Genomic DNA, 6,836 nt, shown 5'->3' on the forward strand with positions numbered 1-6,836 from the left:
CGCAGAATTCCACAAACAGGTGGAAATAGGCACATTACTCTGCTGGCACTGTGATTTAGTGCCGTGTGACACCAATACCTCAACGAGAGAGAGAATCACCTTCCACGCACCCAAAAGAAACCTCCGATCCGCCAACCTCGCCCTCTCCAAAACCCCATGCATCTACAGAGCCAGAACAGGGGGAAGAGCCTTCTCCTACAACGCGGCCAAGACCTGGAACAAGCTCCCGATCGACATCAGATGTGCCCCCTCCCTGAACACCTTCAGGAAGGCTCTCAAGACCTGGCTCTTTGACTGAATGGATCTGCACCTCCCCCCAACCCAGCACCTTGGGACCCTCACGGGTGAGTAGCACGCTTACAGTTCTCTGATTGATTGATTGACTGATTGATTGTGCTGAAAAATGTGCGCGAATGACACCATGCAGCACGCCAAAGGATGCAGCTTCTCGAGTTGATTTTGCTGCCGCTCCAGTAGACTTTCTACTCGAGCGGCAGCTTTCTGATTGCAAACGGTCGGGACCTCCTGCGACCGCCCGTGTTGGAGAAATCTCGCCTGGTGCCCTCCTAGTGACTGAAACTCACGCTAGGGGTCACCAAATCTTGCTTGCCCTCAACAATATACCATTGGCAAGCTGCTCGCAAGAAAAAAAGTCCGCCATGCGCCAATTGGTAAGTGTAACGCGGAGTGGCCAAAACTCTGCCAACTTCTCCGGCGGAGCGGAATATATCATCCACCTCTACATAAAAGGCAAAAATAAATGTGAGCTACTCACAAGAAAAAAAGTCTGCCATGCGGCAGTTGACGGAATTTGGCTGGAGGTGCGCTTTATAAGCTTAATGTGTAATGGCTAAGGGTGGGCGCAGTGCTCCGCTCCATCCGCGAAGTGTGCGTAGAGCTGCCTACTTCTCGCTTCGCAAAGTAGGCGTAGCAGGGGCAGACTACGCACATGCTGCGGTTGAGCAGAGTTGCCTGCCACCCGCCTCCCTCCCGCCCTCATTTTACAAAAACTTAGAACCTTACATATAAAGAAAATTACTTACCTGAGCTGCCGCGTCCCGGGGCTCAATCTTCCTGCTTCCTGGCTAGCTTCTTCCTCACGAATGCGCATGTGCGGGCGCCCACGCATGCGCATTTCTCCCGAGGAAGACGCTAGCCAGGAAGATGGAGCCCCGGGACGCGGCAGCTCAGGTAAGTAATTTTCTTTATATGTAAGGTTTTAAGTAATTATAAAATGAGGGCGGGAGGGGGCGGGCGGCGCGTAGTGGGGCTATGCAAAGTGTGCGGGTGGGTGTAGATTTACCCCCACTACGCAATGCTTCACGTAGCCTCACTACGCCCACTACGCCCAGGGCTGGTAATGGCCATAACTCCGCCAACTTCTCCGGCGGAGTGGAATATATCGCCCACCGCTAAATAAAAGGCAAAAATAAATGTGATCTACTCGGACATAATGAAGACAATATATAAAAAGATCAGATATTGGGAGTATAGGAATTCTACTGTAATACATTATTATGTTATTGTTGCGTAGATTCGTTTTGTCGAATGTTCTTAAGCTGAAATGTTTCATGATGGAACTCTTACTGGAACGGCGGTCTTCAAGGAACTCATAATCCTATTATTATTAGGTGCGATATTTGAGTCACAAAGAGGCCCTCCTTATGAAACACTGCTCTTGGCGAGTCCTAGCTCACGCGCCCCGTGCCTTGGTGTGAAGCCTGCTCCGACAAAGCAGGCAGCTGGGCAAGCCTGGCAGCATCCGCACCACGGCAAGGGGTTCAAGCGGCGCGGGTGCCGGGTGGTACCGCTGCATGAGGCGCGAGACTGCAGGAACGTCTCGCCCTTCTCCGAGCATCTGGCCGTGCCAATCTGCTCGTGATTTTTATCTGTCTGTGCTTCTGAGTTAACTTCTGCAATGCTGGCTCGAAACCAGAGTCTCTGCTCGGTTTGAAAAGTTTCTCCGGGTGTGGGGAGTTCGAAAACAGCAGAAGGTTCAGTAAAGCGTCCTATGTGACTACCTGGGGAAATGCCCCATACAGGTATGGCAGGGTTTTAAATCTAGATTGCTATAACAGACAGCCACATGGCCACGCCATGCATGGAATATGCTCCGTCTAGAGAGAGAAACAGGATAGTACTTACTCACAACAAAACATACAACAGGCAATTCATTTATTGTCTTCAACCTGCTTTCCCTCTTTTTGTACGAACAGGGTTGTTTGTGGGGCCCTGTCTCTCCCGCGGTGGTAAAAGGGAGGGAGACTTCTTCTGTCCTGTCTTTCTGTGTTTGTATAAGGCGAGCGTGTGTTGCGCCCCAGTGCTGCGTGCGTGGAATGTCTGTATAGATTGTGAGGATGGACGGAGCGCAGTTGCTTTGGGGATTGCTGTGAAATGTGTCTCAGGGTGATGTATGTTGACTGGCTGTTAGTTGCGGGAAGGGCATGTTGAACGGCCCTCTTCTTCCGGTGTGCCTCTGCCAGTCACCTCCTTCACTCCTGCCTCGAGGCCGCTGCTGATGGAATCTTCTCTCCCCCTCTCTCTCTTCTTTCTCCTCCTCCTTTGCCTCCACCCGCAGCTCCCCCACTCTTTTCTTCCTCTGCTTTTAATTCTGCCTGGCAGCTGCTGCTGAACAACAACAATCTTCTGTCAGAGTTTTGCAACTGCTGCACTGTGTGCAATTTGTAGAAACACCTGGAGCAGCTTCTCAGCATCCTCGGCATCTGCACTGAGCCACCGGGGCAAACACGAGCTTGCTCACCCTGATAATTGCTATCATTCTTTTTAACCAATGGTTTGTTAGAGAGGGTACCTCTCAGTGCATCATGCTTTGCAACTGAGAGTAACTATGTTAATGTTTATCTCCAGCCGCACCGCTAATGTAGCACGCTCACTCAAGAAGGCATCAATCACCAGCTGCAGACCCAACGAGAGGAGCATCATCAAAGCGATCGCTTCCAAAAATGCATAGACTTTCAAACTCTATGGGGTGACACTTTCTCCCTCTCCCTTTACCCCCTCCTGGTTTCTCCTCTCCTCCTCGCCCTTGCTCGCTACCCGATTCTTCAGGCATCTCAGAAAGCAGCTGTGCATTGTGGACCCATCCTATGTTTTGAGTCGCAGGTGCAATTGTTTGGGGAGATGCTGGGTTTGTAGGGGGTCTGGATCAGGGTCATGTGAGCTCCCTCACCTGCCTATACTACCGCTCCAGCAGCGGTGTTTCAACTCAGACGTCGAGGAAAAGAACAGAGAGGACAAGGGTATCTTCCCTGATTGGGTCTGGTAGGTCCTAGAATGGCCTAGGACCAGAAGTTCTGCCCCCTTTAATGTAATACGGGCCCACTCCCTCATAGCACACCCATCCCTTAACCAACACTCACCATATCTCACAACCCAAACACCATACACTTCAACCAATAATTTCACATGTCCCAAGGTGTATATTGGAAAAAACAACAATCAACAAATAAATCAGCGGATCACACAACATTGGTCCAGAATTTAAAAGAAAGGGTTAGCTGGTCCAGCGGTTGAATTTTTTTTGGAGAATTCACATAGTGAAAAAGGTTTCAAATGGACAGTCTTGGCTGTTTTGAACACCACAAAGCGCATGATTGATATTGATTCAGCATTGCTGCGTAAGGAGGCTTATTTAATTTTAAAATGTAATAGCGCCTCGACTGGGTTGAACAAAATGACTGAACTTTCCAAAACATGAAATAAGCTTGGTGAACTCTAAAGATTAAGCGGTGGAGTGTTGTCTCCATGAGAGAAATGGGAGGGATTGATCACACAACCTTTGTGCTTGTAATCTTGCCCAATTTTTAATCTAGTTCGGACTCAGAACTTCCAGACCCATAATGCACTGGAAGATTTTTTGTAAATTGTAGATGGACGACCACTTTCATTGGTGAAATCCAATGAACTACAATACCCATGAATCCGTGCACACAAAATAGTGAAAATGGCTCCAAAGGAACTTGCCTAGGCAGCTGCTAATGTCTGTTGGCGTGCCGGGAAAGTAAGAGGCAGAATGGTTTGAAGACGCAAAGTCTAACTGCATGTAACTAGGCTTTTAGGTTCCTGTTCAATTCGATAGATTTTGATAGTTAGAGAAGCCACATGACTAATACGTCCGTGTCCCGTTTTAGAATTGCGGAAACAACTTCGAGTTCAGAATCTCAAGGCGCAACAGTTCGAAGTTGAGAAAAACCGGAGAAGGTACGCTTTTTAATTTGAAACAGTCTAACGCTTAAACTCTTTTTGGGAAGCAAGCGTGAAAGCATAGTGAACATGAGCTTCGGCTGAAAACTAGAGTGACACATTGTTGCCCCACTCTTCCCACGTGTTTAGATTTTTGTGTATGGAACCGGGTAGATATATTGTTGTTTTCAACAACTGCATTGAAAGAAAGAGAAGCAGGCTGTGTTCGTCAGTGAAGGTAGGCAGAGTATGCTCCTCATGCTTAATTGTGCATTTGCAGTATACATACATACAAATTGACAATAGAATTTTTCTTCAACAGGACTACATAGGACCCATGAAAACCATTTAATAAGAACTTGTCCTGATGGATGAAATCGGTTCCATCAGGTAAATTCATGCCCATTGATTTTCCAGCTAGGAGGGACGGAGCGTTTTTTCCTCTTTTGTAAAAAAAGTAGTGACATAAATTTATTTTCTTGTTTATTGTTGTTATAGATGACATCAGTAGACATAATTCAGAAGCCCTGATGAGAGCCCCTGGAGTTTCACCGGGACTTGAAACGCATTGGCATAGAGCATTGTACAGTGAGGATTTGTAACTTCTGTAGAGCTTATGTACAGTTGGCTAAGGTTTAGAATTTATAATTTCCACTGTTTTACACAATTTTGTCCCAGTGTGTGACATTCCCTTCACTTTGAATGATACATAAGAAGGGTCTTGTCAGTTGTTGAATATACATTGGTGTATTGATGTATTCACGTTTTGTTTTCGTATATTCTTATATATCTATAATTGTCTGAATGTTCTTCTAATGTTTGTTTAATCACAGTATGTGTTTCTGAAATGAAAAGTTGTTTATTTCCATCTATGCATTTAAGAATTTACATACATTTATACATTTGTCTAAGAAACTGGTTCAATAAATAACTAGATTAAATTAAAAAGTTGATCATTTGGTCTTGCTGTAAATAGGTAGCTAAAGGATTTACAACAACCAGGTTTCCCCCCTTTTTTGCAATACGTTATACGGCCCTACCTGGTGTCGGTCTTTTAGGCCCAACCCCTTTTCGTTGTAACTTTCTAAAAGTGGCATTTTCAGAATGGCAATTTAAAATCTGATTTCACCATAAATTAGGATTTTAAATTGTGATTCCAGAGACACCAAACTTGAACTGATTATCTCTTCTATTTGGAAATTTCAATTATAAAATGTAATAAGGTGACTCCAATGTTTTCCAATGGGAGAGATAGGCCTTGCAGTAGTGACAAATGAATTTGAGAGATTTTTACTACCAAGCAATGTAGAACTTAAAGGTACATGTTATAGTTTTTAAATATGTTTCACCCTGCCCATGAGCTGTCCAGGGGATACCCTAGGGGTGACATATGTATTAAAAAGGAAGGTTTGGAGTGGACCTCGCAAAAGGTTTCTTTTGGCAGGTCGAAATGTCAGTTTAAACTGCACACAAAGCCTCAGCAATGGCTGGCCTGAGACATGCTTACAAGACTACGTAAGTGAGTGGTACAATCAGTGCTGCAGGCCCACTAGAACTATTTTATTTACAGGCCCTGGGTACATATAATGCCACTTTACTAGGGACATATGAGTAAATTAAATATGCCAATAGGGTACAAACCAATATTACCATGTTTAGAGGTGAGAGTACAAGCACTTTAGCACTGGTTGTAAAGTGCATAGAGTCCTAAAGACAGCAAAAACAAACTCAGCAACAAAAAAAATAGGAGGAGGAATGCAAAAAGTATGCTGATGACCATGCAGGAAGGGCCAAGTTCAATAGGAGCCCAGACCCATGGGCCGGCTCCCCAAACCTGCTAAAGCTCTGACCTGGGGACCAACAAGTGCTTTTCTTCTGACTAAAAGCAGTGACGAGCTATCTTGTATGAGTGACCAGGGCACTTGCACTATCTAGGAGAAGACACATATGAGAAACATTTCACACATAGCCTCTCCGTACTCATTTGGAGGTAAGGCACCAGAACTCCTTTTAAGACGTGCCCACTAGGTGACAGAGGGGGAGGTTCAAACAAATGTATCTGATCTCATGGAGCCCTGACTCGACTTTAAGCTTCAAATGAGCCCTCATCGTGCCTTCCAGAGCAGCCTTCTGGCAAGACCATGCATTTCTATGACATGCACACGTGGATGGCAGGAAGCAGAAGCTACCGATCTGGTCATGCAGTGACTTCCAAGGCAAGATGCTGCTTGCCATTCGGGGACCACCAGGCATAGACAGACAATGCATAGTTGCATCTGAGTCCCAGGAAGGTGTTTGGACCCTGGCCAGACACAGAGGTCCTCATAGAAGTCTGACTCTGTCCAGGACAGAACTTTTTTTCCTCTGCAAAATAGAAGAGCCCTCCCAGGACTTGCGGAACCCCATTCTGGGCACTTTGTAACTATGGAGAATGAAGCAGAGGGGGCCTCTCGGAAGGAGGAGGTACTCCGTCAGGTACACGTAATCAGAGTCGCACCCAGGCAATGTGGGAAATTGGAAATGAGGCACAATGTCCGGGTCACTCACCTGCACTCACTCATTCTTTCTCACTCCCTTACACTCACTCATATTTTCACTCATTCTAACTCATTTGCATGCACTCACTCATTCTC

General features: G+C 46.0%; 1 long non-coding RNA gene across 2 annotated transcripts; it reads left to right on the top strand.

The window, feature by feature from the left end:
- Nucleotides 1-3,974: 3,974 nt before the first annotated feature.
- LOC146776435 (uncharacterized) lies at nucleotides 3,975-5,146 on the top strand. Of its 2 annotated transcripts, XR_014972190.1 has the most exons (4): nucleotides 3,975-4,221; nucleotides 4,354-4,441; nucleotides 4,526-4,593; nucleotides 4,702-5,146. It is a non-coding gene; the product is annotated as an uncharacterized LOC146776435 (long non-coding RNA). The 2 variants fall into 2 exon arrangements; XR_014972191.1 differs by lacking the exon at nucleotides 4,354-4,441.
- Nucleotides 5,147-6,836: the final 1,690 nt, after the last annotated feature.

The sequence above is a fragment of the Triturus cristatus genome, chromosome 12 (genome assembly GCF_964204655.1).
Source record: "Triturus cristatus chromosome 12, aTriCri1.1, whole genome shotgun sequence".
NCBI classification, from domain to species: domain Eukaryota; kingdom Metazoa; phylum Chordata; class Amphibia; order Caudata; family Salamandridae; genus Triturus; species Triturus cristatus.